The sequence below is a fragment of the Antechinus flavipes genome, chromosome 3 (assembly GCF_016432865.1).
Source record: "Antechinus flavipes isolate AdamAnt ecotype Samford, QLD, Australia chromosome 3, AdamAnt_v2, whole genome shotgun sequence".
NCBI lineage: Eukaryota > Metazoa > Chordata > Mammalia > Dasyuromorphia > Dasyuridae > Antechinus > Antechinus flavipes.
Window position 1 is genome coordinate 257,218,761 of NC_067400.1, and position 20,117 is coordinate 257,238,877.

The following is a 20,117-nucleotide window of genomic DNA, read 5'->3' on the forward strand; positions in this document are numbered from 1 at the left end:
ACCACTTGTGTCCATCTGTTCTTGTTCTTTTAATGTGGATTGGTTGAATTAATTAATAAGTCTTGATGTAGAGTATAGGACTTGATATAGTTTGCACCCTGTTATTTGCAAATAAGAGCATCTGAATGGCATTACTGCTATGTCCCTCTTAGATGTCAACCCTGAGTGACCTTTTATACGGATCCTACAGGGGTAGCTTCCTTTTATAGATTATTTGATCTCCATTTTATAATTCATTTGATATTGACCAAGAGTCATTGAACAACCTTTGTATGTGGTTACATCTATCAAGAAAACTTGTATGATCAAAGTGTTTGTAGGGGAGATACCTTTTGGAGAAGAATCCTTAAGGTTGTGTTACTCTGTTAAATAAAATGCTTTCTAAAAATCACAAAATAAAAACAAAGTGGGATCTTATATTCGCTATATCTTTTGATCACTTGTGCAATTGAAGATGCATTGCACCACAGAATATTATTTCAAAAAAACAAAATTCTGTTTCCTTCTCATGTTTTCATCACAGATATTCTTGTTACAAGTTGGTTTTGGTCACATACAGAGAAGAGAGAAGAAAATAAGCTTTCTCATGGGTCAGCTGTTACTGAATTCTTCTCCAATGCCTTTTGGGGGAGGAACAATATGCCATTCATGATTTCTTAACCCAATTATTTGCTATCTTCTAATTTTTTTCCAGATATCTTGACATTTGATTTTTCAGTGTTTTCAAAATTTTCATTTCTGGCACAAATGTCTTTTTTGTATATTTGATCAATCCAACGACTTAATTTTCTTGAGTGCCTTCTTCACTTCATCATCAAATTCTGGGATGTCAAGAGTATGAATATTGCCACAGATGTGGAAGTAAAGTATTTTAGAAGTACTGGCAGATGTTTCATTTTTCATCTCTTTACTTATTTTACATACTGTTACATGAGTAACCATTATATTTATCTTGGGCAGAAACTGTGGGAAAAAACTGTGAGGTGGACCTAGAATTGAACAAGGGGACAAGAAGTTTTTTAAGTGCTTTCAACAATTTGAAACATCTCCTTGAGACACAAACTTGCCTTTTAATCTCAGTGTTTTTCTAGTGGTTCACCATGGTTTTGAGCCATGAAATATCACAATTCCAGAAGAATCAACAAGCTTAATGGAGTCACTTGGTGGATAGATGGCAGCATGTTATCAGTGATGTGGTACCATGGAAAAAGCCTTGAATCTTTTGTCTGGAGTCCTGGATTCAAATCCTCTCTACCCATGTGACCTGGGATAAACTGTCTCTCCAGCCTCAATTCCTCATCTATAAAATGAGGGACAGATCCAAGTTAACCTTTCAGGACCCTTCTAAGAAAGATCTGTGATCCTATGAGAAGTTATTTAAAAGATTTAACATCCAAGAACTATTAGGAAAAGAAGGTAGAATGACAATGCAGTAAAAATGAAGGAAAATAGATAGCCCGAATTCTTTAATTGTATGTATTTTATTCTTCTGTACCCACAGAATGTTAAAATACCAACCCAGACATTTCTTCTAAAGAGAAGTAAATGGGGTAGATAAATTCCCTGTGGGATACTGTTAAAAACATCTGTGTGGACGATATCATTGATCTACTGAAACATGTAATATCCAGGCTTTTATACTTGTCATGGAACTCTTCTTTTTTTTTAATAATACATTTTTATTTTCAAAATAATGCAAAGGTAGTTTAAAACATTGCAAAACACCTTGTCTTCCAAATTTTTCTCCCTCCCTTTCCCCTACTCCCTCTCCTAGACAGCAAGTAATCCAATATATATTAAACATGTACTGTTCTTCTATACATGTTTTATCATGAAACTCTTGAGGGATCTAGAACTATTTACTTATTTAATTATGTGTAATGCCTTTCTTCTCTAAGCCAGAGGATTAACAAGCCCACCTTAACAATAACTTCAATTTAATACCTTCTCTGTTCATTTGTTTAAAAAACAAACAACAACAACAAAAAAAAATCTTATGACGTGGTGAAAGTTGTCCAGTTCAAAATCAAGCTAAGGAGTTCCTTTCTTTTTTTTTTTCCTGCTTTTGAACTTACTTGACCCTGTTTAGTAAGTGACCTGTTCTGTTCAATACCTTCATCCAGCTATGGATGTCTAAAAAGCTGGACATGACCATCTTTCAATATGTTAAAATAAGGTCATACATTGTCTATAAAATTAGGAGTCAATTATATACGTAATAGGACAAATGAAGCAATATGAATTACATTTAGATCAAGATGCATTCTATTTTTTGAAGAATTTATAAACAAACATAACAAAAGGTTGTCTGTTTCAACATGTCATCAGCAATTTGCACTTTTAAGTCAACATTCTGTCATCCATACCAGTGAAGGGCAGTGTTGATATAGATCATAAAATGGTGGAGAATGGTCTCAGGGATCTTCTTACTGTCTTAGTATCTGAGACACAGAGATCAAATAGAAAGAAATGTCAAAAATCCAAGACATAAAAATAATCAATTCAGATACATACTTCATTTGTCCTCTGGATAAACTTTTTTCAATTCTTTATTTTTTGCTTATTGATAGTAATAAAATTTTTGCACAGTACAAACATAGTCTTTTTGATTGATACCCCCAAAATATTGGGTTGTTGGTTTTTTCTTCAATTGAAGAATAGGGAATTGGCCTTCTTATCACAATACATCCAAGTTGTGAATTTCTTTAAAAATAAAATTAAGGATTTGTAAAAATAGTCATACCCTGGATCTTACTCAACCCTGGATTTCTTCTCTTCTCCCCTACCTGACAATCCCCTGCCTTTTTCTCTACCGATTTGCTGCTAAACAGGTGAAAGAAGTTAAATCAAGCAACTTAGTTGATTCTGTACACTACAAATATAAGTTATTTAGTCAAGGTAATTAACATCCTTGATTAAAATCTCTGGAATTCCTTTCTGACCATAATTTACTATGAGTCAATCCATCTCTATTGCTCCTTCCTCCTAAGCTTATTCTTCACCTTCATTATGATCTCTAATGCCTCTACCTCTCAGTATTTTCTCAGGCCATTTTTTATCCCTCTTACATTTTTTTTCCAGTTAATTGTCTTCTCTTCTTCTCCCCCCCCCCAATTGAAAATGAAAGAAAAGCAGTACCCCTGTTACAGATATGTGTGTGTGTGTGTGTGTGTGTGTGTGTGTGTGTGTGTGTGGCCAAGCAAAGCAAATTCCCCCATTGACCATTTTTATGTGTGTATATGTTTTTTGCTTGGCTTGTGTATAACTTTTTAAAATGCATTTATGTGAATGGGTAGTTATCAGTCTGCTCTGAATCAATCCCTTCTTAGGAAGTAGATGGATCAAGTTTTTCTTTGTGAGCCCTCTGGAATCATGTTTGGTCATTGTGTTGATATTTTCTCTAAAATCTTTCAGAGTTCTACGTCTCTCATCTTTCAAGGCTTAGACCTTTTTCACTGACTTTTCTTTCTATCTTTTCCAATCTTAACCCAAAAGTTAATCTGGTCAATTCTCATACTGTTCTCCAATCTTGAATCCTTCTTTCCCCCATCATAATCCTTCTCTTGCCAAACCCCAGTCCTGAATTACTTCTACTAATTTCTTTCTTGACTCCTATTCAACTGCTACTGAAAAGGCCTGGGGAAAGCTAAGCAAATGAGTTTGACTAGGAACCCTGCAAATGAGTTATCTAACATCTACTGGACATCTTCATTTCAGCAAGGCAGTTTTCAGCCTAATTGATTTCCCATATTACATTGCTGTTCCAAACCTCTTATTCCTTCAAACGTACCACATTCTTCCCTTCCAACCTTCACCCCTACCGCCCATACCCTATCTGAGGATAATCATCTTTTTACTGAGAAAATTTAGGCCTTCTCTATATAAAAATCCTTTGATTTCTTCCTTCGATCTTTCCTCTTCAATGTCTGATAAAACCCTTCTTTTGATCAAGGCCAATTCTCCAGTGTTTGTCCACAGTACCATTTCCTTTCTTCTCCAACCATCTCAAACATCCCATCTCCTATTCTATTATGTAATTTTCCATGGGCACTTTTCCCTGCTCCCTATAGACATGTACAAATTTTCCCTAACTTGAAAACAGCTTTACTAGAGGCTATCATTTATTCAACTTTTCTTCTATATCTCCTCTCCTTTTCTCAGACAGACTTATTGAAGAAGCTGGTTTTACTAGCCCTTTGCAATCCTGACTTCTGATTTCATCATTCAACTGAAACTGCTGTCTCCAAAGTAATCAACCATCATTAATTGGCAAATCTGATGATCTTTTCTCAGTCCCTAACACTTCCTAGAGGCATTTAATGACATTCACCCCTCTTTACTCTTATATTTTCTCCTCTTTCTGTTTTGTTTTTCCTTTGTGGCAGTAGTACTCTTACCTCTCTGATTGCTCCTTCAAAAGTCTCTTATCATCTCTCCTACATTCCTTAACTGTAGGTAAGCCATGTCTTGGGCTTTTGTCTCCCCTTTTCATAGATCTCTTGGGGATCTCATCAGCTTTCTTTGGTTTAATATCTCTATACAGGTAACTCCCACCTACATATATCCAACTCTCTACCTTGATCCCAAATAACTATTGCTTGTCAGACATTTCAAGCTAGATTTATTGCCTATACTAAAAACATCTCAAGCTTAACATGTTCAAAATAGAGCTCATTATATTTTCCTTCAAGTTCTCCCTTCTACTCCCTTCTAGTCATCCATTTTTCTATGATTCCTAAGTCTAAGCTTTCTCTTGTAAAATTTTGGTTCATATCTGTAGTTTTGGATTGTTAGAGCTAGAAGGGACATTAGAAATTTTGTATTTCAATCATCATCTCATTTGATTTGAAACAAGGCAGAGAGACTACTGGTAATTTGAGATTACAATAGGGTACTTTTGTGTTTAATGTTAAGACCTATCACTTGATGTGATTTATAGAGTTTTAGAATTAGAAAGGACTAGCCCCTATCTCTCATGTGAATATCAGCTACAGTACATCCATTCCATCATTCAGTCTCTGCTTTGGAACATGCTACCCTGCTTGGTTGGTTTTGCCTATGTTTATTTTTTAGGGACAATATAAAGGTATTTCCTAAGGGTCTTTGTGTGGTTGGTTATAACTCTTCCCCTTTAAATGGAGGGGAGGAGGAGGAGAGAGAGAGAAAGAATATGAATCTTTCCGTCTTAGTCTTTCCAGTATGCATGAGTAACAGACCTCCTAAAGGCACTTTCAAAATGAGGCATAGTCTGTTTTGCTAATCTATATATTTTGGGATTTTCCCCTTTTCCTCCTCCATATAAATAGACAATTAATCAGCATCAATAAATGGCAAGGTCCTTGATATTCTGGGCTTTGTCTAAGGCACATTCTAAAAGAGTTATACAGTGGCCCGGCACTGTTAAATGAGTCAGTTCCTACAGTTTGGTTAGAAGTTCTCAAAAAGTATTTCAGAATGTGGATGTGGTCAGCAGAGTCATTTTCCAGGCATCTAAAAGGAAACCCACATCAACTGTAAAAATTGAACTTTGAACTGGTTGTCCTCCAATAACAAAACTTTATAGCAGTGCTTCCCCCTGAAGGGAGATCTAATAACTCTTACTGTCTTTTAGACTTTCAGATGGAGTTTGGTTTTATCTGTTCTTGCATAGTACCTTCCTTTATATACTTTTTCCCCCCTTTTCATTTCATACCTATACAAAATTTGAATATATGCATTTGTGCAAATCCATATGTTTGTGAAGAAAAGAAAAAACAGGACACTTTCCCAAAAAAGTGTATAATACAGTTTAGAACAGGATGACATTTTCAATAAATTCAACAGAAGAAACTCTAAAGAGAACACTAGTAGTATGAAATATGAATATTTGATTTATTTGCTAATTAGATTTTAAGCATTAAATTGATAATCTTTATCAGTATTCAGGAAATATTGATATAATGTTTAAATCTTGAAGCTTTTGAAAAAATGAAAAGTTTTATTATAAATTTGACAGCTCTCAACAAGCAAAAGTTCAAAAACATCAAAAAAAGACAAAAGCAAAAAACAATATACTTAAATTGTTGGCTTAAGTACAAACATGTAAATTAACCCTAAAGAGTTTAAAATCCATCCTGTTTATTCACGGCTCTCCATCCTTTTCTATTTTTTTTTGATCTTACTCCTTTTGTTTCTGTTTATATTTAATGTCTTCATCATACATCATTCCATGTCTTTCCATATTTCTTTAGGTTCTTCACAGATCATTTTTAAATAGCAGCAACATTCTGTTATTATTAAGCAACATGATTTAGGGTTATATAGGCTTATTCCACTTATTGCTATTATAAATAAAGTTTCTAAAATAGTTTTGTACATTTTTAAAGGATCTAATTTATTGAATTACTTAATACTGTAATTCAATTAAAATTTTAGAAAATGACTGTTTCCTTTGTTATTCATAAATTACAATGAAATTATTGATTTAGTATTTAGCTATCAGTGTTTTTTAACCATCTTGAAAGTAATTTTAGATTATTTATATAGAAGACAAAATTATATATAGATTTGATACAACTTTTGATTCAGAAACTAAAGTTAAACTGTGTAAGTAATTTTAATGTTTATATTAGGAAGCAGTATCAATGTTATTTTATATTTGGAGGGTAGTAGACTGTCCAGTTACAGATTCAAATTTAGTTTATTTTTACACAAACATATCTAATATGGCAATAGGATGGTGCAAATTGATACTAAAGTCAAATCAAATTTAGCAGTCATGCATCTCAACAACCATAAGAACTGATAGTCCCTCTTTCTGGCCTATATCCTTATATGGGCCAAACCAACAGTTAGTGTCCATCTTTTCCTTTCAGTCAAATCCAATCCAATAAACACTTATTAAGTGCTAGCATTGTGCTAAGCATTAAGGATACAATTAATAAAATCGAAAGACAGTCTCCTGACCTAAAGGAGTTTACAATCTAATGGGAGGAGACAACCCACAAAAGGAAAAAAGAATTGAAGAGACTAGCTGCTGTCTGGTTCTGTGGAGTTGAAATCAGACAGGTCAATTGAGACAGAGTGCTCCAGTTTCTGCCTTCCACTAAGGAAGACAGTGTGAGGAATCTAACACTCCAGTCAGGGAAAAGGAGACTGAAGAAGGTGGTATCAATCAAGGCTTTAGTTAGCAGTAGTAAGGAGATTAGAATAAGGGGAAAGGAGCAAAGGGAATTCAAAGGAGAAGGAACTCACTTCCTTGGGCTACTTTTGATTCAAGCTGATCCTAAGTCCAGATTCATTGTACCTTTTTTCTGATAGTGGGAAGTTTTAAAATAAGAATCAGTAATGTATTATTATATCTACTTACAGACCCCATATTTTGCCAAGGAATGCTCCCCAGTTTTAATTACATTTAGCAATCTCACCTTTAAAGGACCCCCTCTCAGCTATATTTGATCCCAAAGATCACACACATAGAAACCAGCAATACAATAAGCTAACATATTAGTTCAGATAGACTAGAGTAGATGGCAGAACAGAAAGTACAACAAGCTAGATTATGCCTGTCCCTGGAAAAAAGAGGCAGAAGTCAGGGGTAGAGAGAAGGGGCAAAGATTCATCAAAGTTCTGTATTGGCGTTGCAGTCTCCTTTGATGGGAATCCATGATAGTTTTCTCAGAACTTTAGTGCTTTGTTTTCTCATAGTGCAGAAGATTTGAAATCTTCCCTCTTGGAATCTGCTTTCTTCTCGTCTCTCTAGAGATTTATATTATCTCCCCTCCCCTTGGAATTGAAGAGTATCCATCAACTAACAGTCACAACCCCTTTGCTCTTTGTGTCAGAACACTGAGGATCTCTGTCCTGTCCCAAAAAATCTGGTTTCCAATTCCACTCAAGTCTTTGGCCAAAAGGTGCTACATAAAAATGAGTTATTAAGATAATAACTTCTCTACAAATTTTACCATTGGCAGCTCTGATATTGTGGAAGCCATTGCCTTTTCAAGGAGTAGATATTTGTGCTCATGTCTGTTTATATATAAATAAAAGAAATTCCTTTCTTTTCTTTGTGTTTTCCTTCATGGACATTTGCAGAGTAGTTACTGGCAGAAAAGAACTTTATAAACTATTATATAGAGCCAGTAAGGGATGAAATCTATAATTTCATGTCACATTTTACAGCTCTGTGGCATCTTAATTCCATTAAATGAAGCCTGGCTTTAAATGAATTCTTATTCCAAATAATCCACTTTACCTCACCTTGGATTAGCAAATTGTGAATAAAATTTGATGTACTTGATTCACTTCTCTCTCTCTCTCTCTCTCTCTCTCTCTCTCTCTCTCTCTCTCTCTCTCTCTCTCTCTCTCTCTCTCTCCCCCTCCCCTCCCCACCCTGCTCCCTCCCTCCCTCTTTCCTTCTCTCTCCCCAGTTGTGACTTAGTGACCATATCTTTTTCGTCTGTTGCTTATTGCTTTTTTTTTTTTGTAAGAAAAGACAATGTATTAAATTTTGATAGAACTTTCGGGTTACTAAATACTTTTTCATTTGATTTTCCATTTTAATTTCTTTATATTTTTGTCAAAGATCTGTAAGATTAAGTGGGACAATCATTGTTACTTCTATTGTTACTCTGATGTACATTCCAGCTCTAAATCCTAGACCTAGGTTCACATAAGGTAGAGCCAGGTTCATAACCAATCCATCTGCCAATGCAGGGATGGAAAAATCACTGACTGTGGACCTGGGTTCAAACCCCATCTCTGAACTATTGTGTGACCTTGGACAGCTCATTTAAACCTTTCTAAACCTAAACAAGTGAGTCAGTGGGATTAGATTGCCTCTTAGGTCTCTTTCAACTCCAAATCTATTTATCATGTTGTACCAAAGCTTGGGTGTTCACCTCAGCTCCACCACTCTCACTGGCAGGTCAAAATATCACAGTGTGGCTACTCCTATTAACTTCAGAGTCTGGGTTGGTTTTCTAATAATGTCACCCAGTGATAGTGCTCCTCCACTGTGATATCAGTTAATATGAGTTACCCATCCTGACTTAATTAGTTCTTTAAAATGGATATTTGCAACAACAGTGCAGGAAGAGCAGTGAGTAAAAATAAATTACCTATACTTTCCAATAAGTACATATAGAATAAAGGGGAAAGTAGCCTCAAACTCAAACTATATGTGCCCCAAGGGTAATTCACTGCTAGGAATCCATTTTACCACTTTCATGGGATTTTCATGAAATTTTTCTTAGGTGTGACTTAACTTCCTGCTGGGTTCCTAGTAAAGTTTGTCTTCATTGTGCCTTTCAGCTGTCAGCCACTGATGTTCCAGAAATACTCTCATAGTCATAAATAGGAAGTCCCAAAGCTCCCAACCTTTTTAAGTTCAGTCTTCCTTAGTGAGGAAGAGAATGAAAGAAAGGGATGGAGACTCTCTTTTCTTCTTCAAGAAATTGACTTCTCATAAGTTTACTTGGCTACAGCTGTACCACCATTAAGATGACCGGCCATTGGAATACCTGATTTTAATCTATATTTTTGCTTTTATTCAAGCCCCACAGGACTAACAGATCCCCTTAATAAGCTCTAATGCATTTCTGTGTTTAATCAATTCTTGTCACTTAATGGCTTACATACATTTTGCTCCTTCAAAATTAAGGACTTTTCACATTAGTATAAAGTCTTTGAATGATTTAATAGAAATCTTCTCATCTGATAAAGGCATCAGGGCAGTATAGCATCTTGTTAGTTATACTAATTGGCAGGAGTGATTAGCTTAATCAAACCCTATCTTTGCACTATGAAATTCAGCACTTCTGCCCCCATACAAGTGGATAAACAGTCTCAACATCTGTTTACTCTTAGCAAAAGACAAGTCATTTGTGAAAAATTACACCACATATCTTAATGCCCACTAGAGCCTTCTAGCCTTCTATGTTGTTATGAATTGATCATAAAATAAACATCTGTAGCCATAGTGAATTTTCTTACAAGAATGTATAGTATTATGTAGTGAGGTCGTGTAGTGTTTATTGCATACCAATATATTGTATGCAGCAGTGAATTTTTGACTCATGAGCCTTGGGTTCGTATTCCGACTCTGATATCAGTTATGGTATCAAATCCCTTTTTTGCATCTTAGTTTTCTTTTTAAAATGAAAATAGTGAAGATACCCCACTCCCAGGGCTGCTGTGAGAAAACATACTTGCTAAACCTCAAGTGCTATAAAAATATAAGTTTTAAGTATCTATCTGACTAACTTATTTCTCCCAGGTTCTGACTATATTTACCTTTCATTTTTCTGAGCTTTATCAACACAGCCATTTATCTTTTCAAGTGAAAATACTCTCTACTTCTTTGATACTGAAAAGAATTCTTCTTACTTCTATTCCTTCAATAGCCTAGATTTCATACTTTCTTACCCTCCATGAATCGTTCAGAGAGATGGTAATAGGGCAAAATGCCTAGCTTGACCTCTTTCCTTAATATAGAAAGAGGAACTAAGTTTCTCCTTTGTTCCTACTGTCAATACAAATCGTGGTTTTGCTTCTGCTGTTTCCTCTTTCAGCTCTGCCATAAAATATGTCACTGTCTTTCCTTCAGAAAGAAATGCTTTCTTCTCTGATCTCTTGACTCTGGTCAGTCCTGTGATTAACCTTCTCTTTCTCAGCTGACTCCTTAAAGAAAGTTATTTCTCTGTAGTTTCTTCCTAAATCTACTCTAGTTCATAGAATCATAGATTTAAAACTGGATGGAGATCTTAGAAGTAAGCTAGTCCAACTCCCTCATTCATTTGTAAAGTACTTTGTAGACCTTAAAACACAATATAAATGCTAGCTCATCTTATTCATCATTATCATCATTGCTATTAGCACTTTTATACTTTATACTTTTTTATACTTTACAACTTAGATATGTAATTCTTCATCATGAAACCACATTTTTAATCAGTTTAGACGTTAACTGTACCTTTGAGAAAAAGGCCTTTCCCTTCCCAAGTCTAGTACAGATTATAAACCACAGGCTTTCAATTAGGTTTAAATCAGGATAACTTCCAGGCCATTGCCCAGTTATTATTGGTTCACTCAACTTTCTAGTAATGATTTTGGTTATAGCCTTGAATGCAAGAATGAGTTTCCACAGTAAAAAATTACCTTTTAACAATTTTCATTATTCCAGTATTTGTATTGTTTTATTCATCTTCCTGTTATTTTTCTAACTTTTGACTTGGTCTAGTGAAGAGCTTCTTAAACTTTTTTCTACTTGTAACCCATTTTTGCCTGTGAATTTTTGTGTGTGACCTGTGGTATATGGGTATATAAAGTAGGTAAACAAAACATTTACTGAAAATAAATCACAATTTTGCAACTCCCACATTGTTATATGACCCTTCTATGAGGTCATGACTCACAGTTTAAGAAGCTTTGGTCTAGAGAACTCAATTCCCTCTTGTAATATACCTCTGAATGTGATTACATATTTGTGGGAAATTAGTTAGGCATCATTGCAGCAACAATTTGTCACTTCTTGGTATTGTTTTTCAATTTCATCTGCACTTGCATTTGCACTTCAATGTGATTGACTCTATTACATTATAGTCTTAATGATTCTTAAAACCCTGGACTCCTCACACCAACAGTAGCTACATCATCTTCAACTGTTGCTTAAGTGTGCTTTTTAAGAGGAATAGATTTTATACTTTTCTTGGAGTAAAATCCATTCTTTAAACTACTGAATTAAAAACAATCAAAGAGAGCAATGAAATGTGTATAGTATAAAATCTACCATTCCTCAGATAGAGAACTTAACTAAAAATGAGAAAACCAGTGAAATTTTATTTCATTTGATTAGTGACAAATGTTCTGAGTCAGCTTAGTGTCAAGTGAGGTTGACACATATGACTGTTGCTGTCATAAAATGAAACCAAAATAATCGCTTGTCCCAAGTAATGTACACATGCATATATGTTTGTCAAGAATATAAACTCAAAACATCTCTGTGCCAGACCACCTAGAAGCAGTTAGGTGCTGAACATAATAGAGCATGAGGCCCAGAATTAAGAAGACTTGAGTTCAAATTCAGATCTGACACTTATTAGCTGTGTGACTTTGGGCAAATCATAACCACCCTGTCTGTCTCAATTTCCTCATTTACAGAATGGAGATAATAATAGCATCTACCTCAAAGGCTTATTCTGAGGATAAGAATGAGATAATGCTTGTAAAAGCACTTAGCACAATGCCTGGTACATAGGAGACACTTAATAAATGCTTGTTTCCTCCCTTTCTTTATCCAGCTGGAATTTGGACAGATTTTGCCTTAAGTATCCCTTTCTAAATGGGTCTTACAAAAACTTCCTCAAGGAGAGTCTCTTCTGAAGCCTATGCAATTTTCCTCTGGGTCCCTATTCCCAAAGAGTATCAAAATTTCTCTACTATGCATTCCTGCCATTACAAGGACATTCCTGCTAGAATTCTAAATAGACAATTATGCTTAGTCAAAGAGCAAAGAAAACTAGAATACTAGTCTCTAAACAAAAGTGAGTATCCCAAGAAAAGAGATTAAGCCTTTAAAAGCTTATTTGGGGTTTCCAGGCCAGGAGTAAACTCTGGACCTGCATTCCCCCCCAAAAAAGATCTCTGACAAGCCATCTGGATTCAAGTAACAAATAATTAAGTAGCCTAAGACATTTAAAAAGTACATATTAAAATATAATTGTTTATGAAAAATAATACTGTTCTGTAGGCACTACCATTTTAAAGATTTTATTTTAGGATTATATAAAAGCCCTACATTTTATATTGTTTTCAATAATCGTACTAGCTTACAATAAAGCAGCATATATTGGTACATAAGCTTTCAAACAAGCAGAGGCAGTTTCAAAAGAATTGATTTGACTTTTAAAGAAATAAAATCAAAAAACTACTTCTTATAATACCCAATTAAAATGAGGGAGAGAAATTCCCATTTTTTCCCTAGTGGATAGAGTATTCAATAATTAAAATATTGGGTGAAAAATTTCTCCAGTGTTTCCCTATATGTAGTCTAAAGCTCTTGATTCATTGATTGACATATGTTCTTACCCAGGGAAGATATCAAAGCTAAAATGGAGTTGGTTGATTTCAACACCATCCGTGCACCGACATTAATATTTTTCTTGTGGACAGGACAAAAAATTTTAATTTTTGTTTGTTTTAAGTGAGTTAAACTAAGTACATTCATGTAGTTTCTTGGGTCTATCCAAGCAAAGTGAAGTGGTATGTTGTATTATCCTGTGATTAATATACCCATTCCAAATAATCCAAGACCACAATAACCTATTTTCCTCAGATATATATTTTTCTTTTTGATTCTGATTCCATATAATTTTACCTATAATACACAATTAAGGGGATTTGATAATGTAGCATGTTTACACATATAGCATGAAGTAGGAGAATGCAATAGTCAAATCAGTTAGCATTTATTAGGCTCCTACTATGTGCCAAGAATAGAAAAAAAAAAGTTATTGCCTTCAAGGAGCTTAACAGTCTGATGGGGAAGAGACAACAAGACAAATATGTACAAATAAGCTACATCCAGGATAAATTGAAAGGATTCAACAGAGCAAGGGCATTGGAAAATCATGGGGAGAACATTTAGTATTTTAATTTAAGAAAATTTAAGATTCTCACATTTGGCACTTGCCCCAATTTCACCATTAACTATCTGTATGCCTTGGCCAATTTACTTACGTATTATGAATTTCAGTTTCCTCCTGTATAAAAAGAGCGGGGTTGAAATATGTGATTTCTGAGATCTCTTAATTTTTTGTGATTCTATACCAAAGTTCAAATTTATTAGCAACATAAAGTTTTATTAAAAATCTGTTAAATTTTGTTGAACTTTAAATATTTGTTTATATATAGTAGTTGATCACTTCTTAAAACTTCTTAGACTATGTGAAAGATCCAAAATGGTAAAACCAGAAATTTCTAAAGATAAATAGAAAAGTCTTTATTTCTTGAGCTAGAATTTTTCCACCTTCTTAGTTTAGTCTTAAACCATTTTTGAGATCTCTATCTTTATAATTATGTGACATAGTAATTATTAAACATAACTCCTCCTTCCTTTTCCTTTCTTCTATTCCACATCAGCTATATGAGGCTAAATAAGTAAAGGAAGGCTCAAAATGAGCCATATACACAAGATAGTATATTTCAACCCAAAAAGTACTTCTGCATGCCCATATGATTGTTACTGTAGTGATGACTACTGTCAATATAGTGTGATATAACATACAGCTTCTCCATCTTTAAAAATGATTCTCCACTGTATTCTCTCCAGTGAAGAATCTCCAATATGAGAATCACACCTCTTCATCTGTCTGTCATCCCTCTAAAAAACTGAGGATAATCTCTCTTGAAATCTCCTAAAAATTTTATGGTTTTTATTGACAGTTCCATAGCCTACCTTTCATTATATTACTTACACATTTCATGGAGTTCAGTGCCTTATGGGGACAATAGGACCTTGGGTCATTTTTGTGCCCTGCAAAATCCATGCCTTGCTTATAATTAAGTACTTCCTGAATGTCTATTAAGTTCATATTTGTTTTTAACACACACATACACACACACACACACGCAGCTTTTTAAAGATGTGAGCTGAGCATCAGAGGAGCAAGAACTTCATGATTACATGGAAGTAGTCAATCTGTTCCTCATGAGAGATGGTAATTTATAATCTTTCAAGTAATGAACTCTTTTTAAGAGACTAATCTTTTTCCCTTTTACATATCTTTTCTCTTTCTGTCACTTTATATCTATTAAAAAAACATTCAGCTCACTTAAGGATTCTAAATTACTTTGGTCATTGGTGGACCATAATGTTACCTGAGCTTATCTTAACAATGTCCTTTCATTTCTTAATTCTTAAAATATGCCAAGAATTTCCCTTACTATCAACTCATCACACTTTAGAGCCATTTTCCTTAAAGTACATTAACATGCTGATTCTTTTCACTCCATGAATGTTCCTGCATTAAAAAAGTACTCACACAAGCACTTACGGGCACACACATGCACACATTATTCTCCTATACTCTTGTCATTAATTCCTGAAGTTGGCTATTCTTGGGTTAAAATTTTTTCTTCTTCTGGGTGTATTTCCACCCCCTCATTTCCCTATTGCCACAGAGCAAAATGCTCATGTCTTCAACAAATGATTGTGAAGAAGTTTGATTCTAATTGAGAAAAAAGTCAAAGATAATTACCAATAAATATTTTTAACTAGTTTGAGTCTGTCTTTATGGTATACAACAGGTTTTGCCTTGAGTAACTTACTTTAAGTTCTCATGCCAACCCCAGACCTGCTCAGACTAGTATTGTCTGGCAAAGCTCTTTAAGGGGGGAAAAAATCTTTAGCAAGAATTTCCATCAAAATGTTCAGGCCAGTGTTAATGTTGATTTAGAGGGCAATTTACTAAATAGTGTGATGTGAGAGTCAAGTGACCATCAGATGGTGTAAATGTTTTTAATCAATATAGTCACAGGGTCTCAGGTATGCAAGAGCTGGATTCACTACAAACATTTGCCAGTTATGGTGATACTGCTGGCTCTAATGTAATTATGTAACACAGCAGGAATTCAAGTTCACAAGAACATACTTTAATTAGACACCTGTATTTCAGCTGTTGGTTTCATTTCTGGCATAATTTCACCTTGTTGCATAAGGAGAAAGAGAGAGGGAGTGTGTGTGTGTGTGTGTGTGTGTGTGTGTGTGTGAATGTGCACATGTTTGTGACTTCCTTTAATGACATAGTATACTAAAATTTTCAGGGAAAACTTTTTCAATTATGTGTTCATTTACAATGTAGGCTCATATTTTATCACAACAGTAATAAAATGTTGTTTCAAATCCATGAGTATTCTTAAGACAACAGGATTGAGAATTTAGTAGGGGAAGAATGTTCACACTTGTGATAAATTAGGAAAGTAATTAAATTGAAGATAAGAATGTGGTGTGCAAATTACCTTGTAGTAGAGAGCATTTTGAGATATCATATGATATGTAGGGCCAGAAGGGATCTTAGAAACTACTTAATCCAAGATTATAAACATGGCTAAAAATTCTCAAAATTTTTACTAAGAAAAATTAGAATTTTTGCTATTCTCATTAGAATAGCAAAAATTCTAATTTTTCTTAGTAAATTTTTTGAGAATTCTTAATGAGAATCCTAATGTAATCTAATTATATTAGATAATTAATATCTAATAATTATTAATTATCTAATTAATGGCATTAATTAGAATGCTATTCTAATTAAGAATCATACCAAATGAATAGGGGTGTTCATTTGTTAACTCATTGAGAGTTAGCAGCCTTCATCCACTTATACTATTTGGTCTTTTTATAACAATGGGCAAATTATTTGCTTTTCTGAGTCTTAGATTTTTATTCCCCTCTTTGTCCAGTGAAATTCATACAGCTATTACTCAATATTAAATTTTCTGTTTAGAAAATTACAGAAGGGGATACAAATGTGTAGATACATAGGTGTACATATAAAATATAACATATATTAATACATAGATATAGGATAATGAATAAGCTTACCTATAAAATAGGAATTATAGGGAATAATTAAATGACTATTCTAATCTTAAATGGTCAAAATGGTTCTCTTAGATACCTATTCCCATAATAAGTAGTCCATAAAGCAACAACTGCAGCTACCAGTACCAGTAGCATTGTTCTTTTTGGTTCCAGAGCAATGCTATTTTAATAAGCATGGGTAAATGATCACTCTCTTATCTTTCCATACATATGAATATATTTATGAAACTAAAGTTGGTACAAAAATATAGATGGGTGTTGAACCACTACAGCAGGAGTTCTTAACCTGGAGATCTATGGGGTTTTTTAAAATATATTTTAATAATTTTTGATATAATTGTATTCCTTTGTAATCTTATGTACTTTGCTTTATCCAAGAATTCTCCAAACTTTCAAAGGACTCCATGATACAACAAAAATTAAGAACTATAGAGTCTCTCTAAATTAAAAAAAAAAAAAAAGCTTTCTGTAACTGTTGTGATTTTCAGTGGCCTGAAAATTGCTCCAAAGCTACATAAGAACTTTTTTAAAGCATATTTTCGATTGAATAACAACTTACAGCTTATTTTATGAGGACTTTTCCATCCCGAGGTACTAGAGATTCATGCCCCTCCACCAAAAAATAGGTAATTAAAAAAAAATATTGGTCAATTTCAGGAACTAAATGTTTTCCCCTTCTTTCCACAGAATATCTCCATGAAAAGATATGGTGCCTTCTGCCTGTTTTGTCCCTCATTCGCTCAGTAGTCAGTGTAGATCCTGTCCCTTTCAATCAGCAGCTACATCTGGCTACTGGGTCTCTGATGGCATCTTAGAGCTTCTCTCCCAATCTTCTAGTGAAGACTGATTGACACTTCTTGGACAATGAGGATTTTGTCTTATCTTCAACATATATAGAAAATTCCTGGTTCTCCAGTGTGATTTCAAGTGTGGTCATCATCAGTGTCTTATTTAAATAATCAGAAATGATTAAAAAAAAAAAAAACTGTCTCAATGTTGAGCTTCTGTTGATGTTTTTATTTCCATGGAATGTATCAGTCACTAACATACCTTTCCAGAAATACAAATTTATGTTTTTATGGGCTTTAAGAATATAATTTCTGAATGCTGCAATAGTCAAACTGTAGTGTTATCTGTCTGATGTTCCCTAATCTAACTTTTTGCCTAAGGAAATCCAACTTGCTTTTTTTAACTTCTGGTCTTTTTATTGACTCTATATTAAAGATGAATAGCATAAATTCATTTTGAAACATTTAGAGCTGAATTATGTTATCCAGATCAAAAGAATTGTTTTTGTAGGAAGAACATCCAGGTTTGGGGCATGAACCTGGCATACAATGTAGAATTCTGTGTTTATTAAGTAACAGCTACATTGTCTGCTGGGTTTCAGGCTACCTGGGAATATACATCTAACTACTGTCTGTAGTCCAGGCTTCATATTTGATGTTGTGACTACTTGTTTAACAGAAATAAAAGAAAATTCATGGAATTTGCCTTTGGGAAGATTTAAAGGAAATTTCTTTTTTAAAGGTGATTTTTATTGTGATTTCATATTTAAATGACCATTCATAATAGTAACAGTTTACAGAGAAGTGTATTGTTAAACAAAGCCACCTACTCTTAAAGTTTTTAAGTGTTTTATATTTTAATTTAAAAGTATATTGAATTCTTCTCAAATCTTTCTTCTTTTCCCCCAAAAATTTCCCTCCCCAACTCAGAAACATTTATTACATTTATTTATTTGGTCACTCACTACTTATCTATTTGTATATATAATTCCTGTAACTCTATGTACTAAGGCTGTGAATGAAATAAAACTGCTGCCTTCCCATACATGTGCTTAGATCTCTCTATTTCTGCACATGTTGGTCTCACTTTTTATAGTGTTTCTTTTCCATTCATTTTAGTCTTTCCCTTCAGTCCCAGCACTCCACACATAGTTGTGGCAGCCAAATTCCCAGTCTTATTGCCTTGCCATATCTGTACTGCCTCATTGTTTCAGAAACTAAGAATTCTTTCTTCAGTTTCAGAAAAAAAAAATTCTTTCTTGCAGCTCCCTTCTTCCTGATAGATTAGAAGTCCAAGCACATTGGCTATTTCCATTTAGTTTACTCTTTACTCCTCAACATTGAAGCCAGGAATTAAATTAAACTAAATTTTTACTGCAATTAGGAATCACTTATGATGCCAAGATAAGGAAGGTTTTGATGTAGAATTATAAGTTAAAGTGAGAAATGGAGGCATACTAACACATTATTATTGTTAAAAAAAAATTTTCTTGTTGGAAAGGACAATAATTAAATGAAGCATATTTGCAGTGAATACTATTGTTAGTTTCATTTCATACAACTAGTGGGTTTTGCCTTCAAAATTTCATTAATAAAAACTAATTTTTAATTATCATTAGAACACATTTGGCAGGAAATTACAAATAACTGATGAGGTTTACTAGGCTTTTAAACTAGGAAATATGTATTTAAAATTAATAGATTCCTACATTTAAGATAGAAAATGGGCAAAATCTAAAGCATATATGCTTTATATATATGCATATATGACCATGGATTTCAATGATGTAATGTATTTTTTTACAACAGTATTGTAATTTTAGAAAAATAAAATTAATAATTTTGCGATTTTAAAATAATGTCTGCCTGTTTTAAAATGAGATTTGAAGGTTTCTTGCCTACTTACCTTTCATTCTATACATCTCTTGAACTGCTTTTTAAAAATATATACATTTGGAGCACACATTGCTTTTTTAAAATACATTTACACTTTTAAAAACTGCATACATTATTTGAGTCTTATATAGCCATGAAAGAATTCAGAGCTGGAGAAAGATAGTAAAATGAATCCCCAGTTCTCAGGCTGAATTTTTCCCTCACAAACCAAATATATTAGCATTGTTTATGATTATGGCAAGATATGGAGGAGTTAGGTTTTATTCCTTATTGTATCTTTTTATTTTTCAATTAACAGACATTTATTTTCTCTATTTCTCATTCTTCCCATCACATTTAGAACAAGCAAACAAACAAACAAACAAACAAAAAAAAAAAACAACAAAAAAAAAAAAAACCCTGTAACACATGCATAGTTAAGTAAAACAGATTCTGAAATTGGCTGTGTGCCCAACTTGCATATCTCTTCCTGTCTCTTAAATCTATTATTTTTCCAAAGATTAGGAAGTGGACAGTATCATCATCAGTCCTCAGAAATGGTAGTTGGTCATTTCATTAATTAAATTTGTGTTTAAAATATGTTCTATAAAAAAAAGAATATTGCCTGACCTTTAAAATGCAGGGATCGTCTCCATTCTTTTATGTTTGACAATCTGTGTTTACATACTTATTGGTGAATTATCTCTTTTCCAAATTCTTAAAAAATCACTTAGAATATATGAAATTTAAAAAAAATTAAATTACCTTAAAATAGTTCTTTCTCAGAAAAAAATTTTCATTTAATGTAGATGAAGATATATTCCACAATTGATTCAGAATCTTCTATATGTTTCTACATTTTGTTTTCTTGCATT

The 20,117-nt window shown here is 33.5% G+C and overlaps 1 long non-coding RNA gene across 1 annotated transcript in view; it reads left to right on the plus strand.

Moving 5' to 3' along the window:
• LOC127553894 (uncharacterized) overlaps positions 1–19,548 on the plus strand; it is a 145,941-nt gene extending 126,393 nt beyond the window's left edge. Inside the window, exon 5 of the long non-coding RNA XR_007951840.1 lies at positions 17,267–19,548. This is a non-coding gene — a long non-coding RNA (uncharacterized LOC127553894). The remainder of the gene's footprint in view (positions 1–17,266) is intronic.
• Positions 19,549–20,117: the final 569 nt, after the last annotated feature.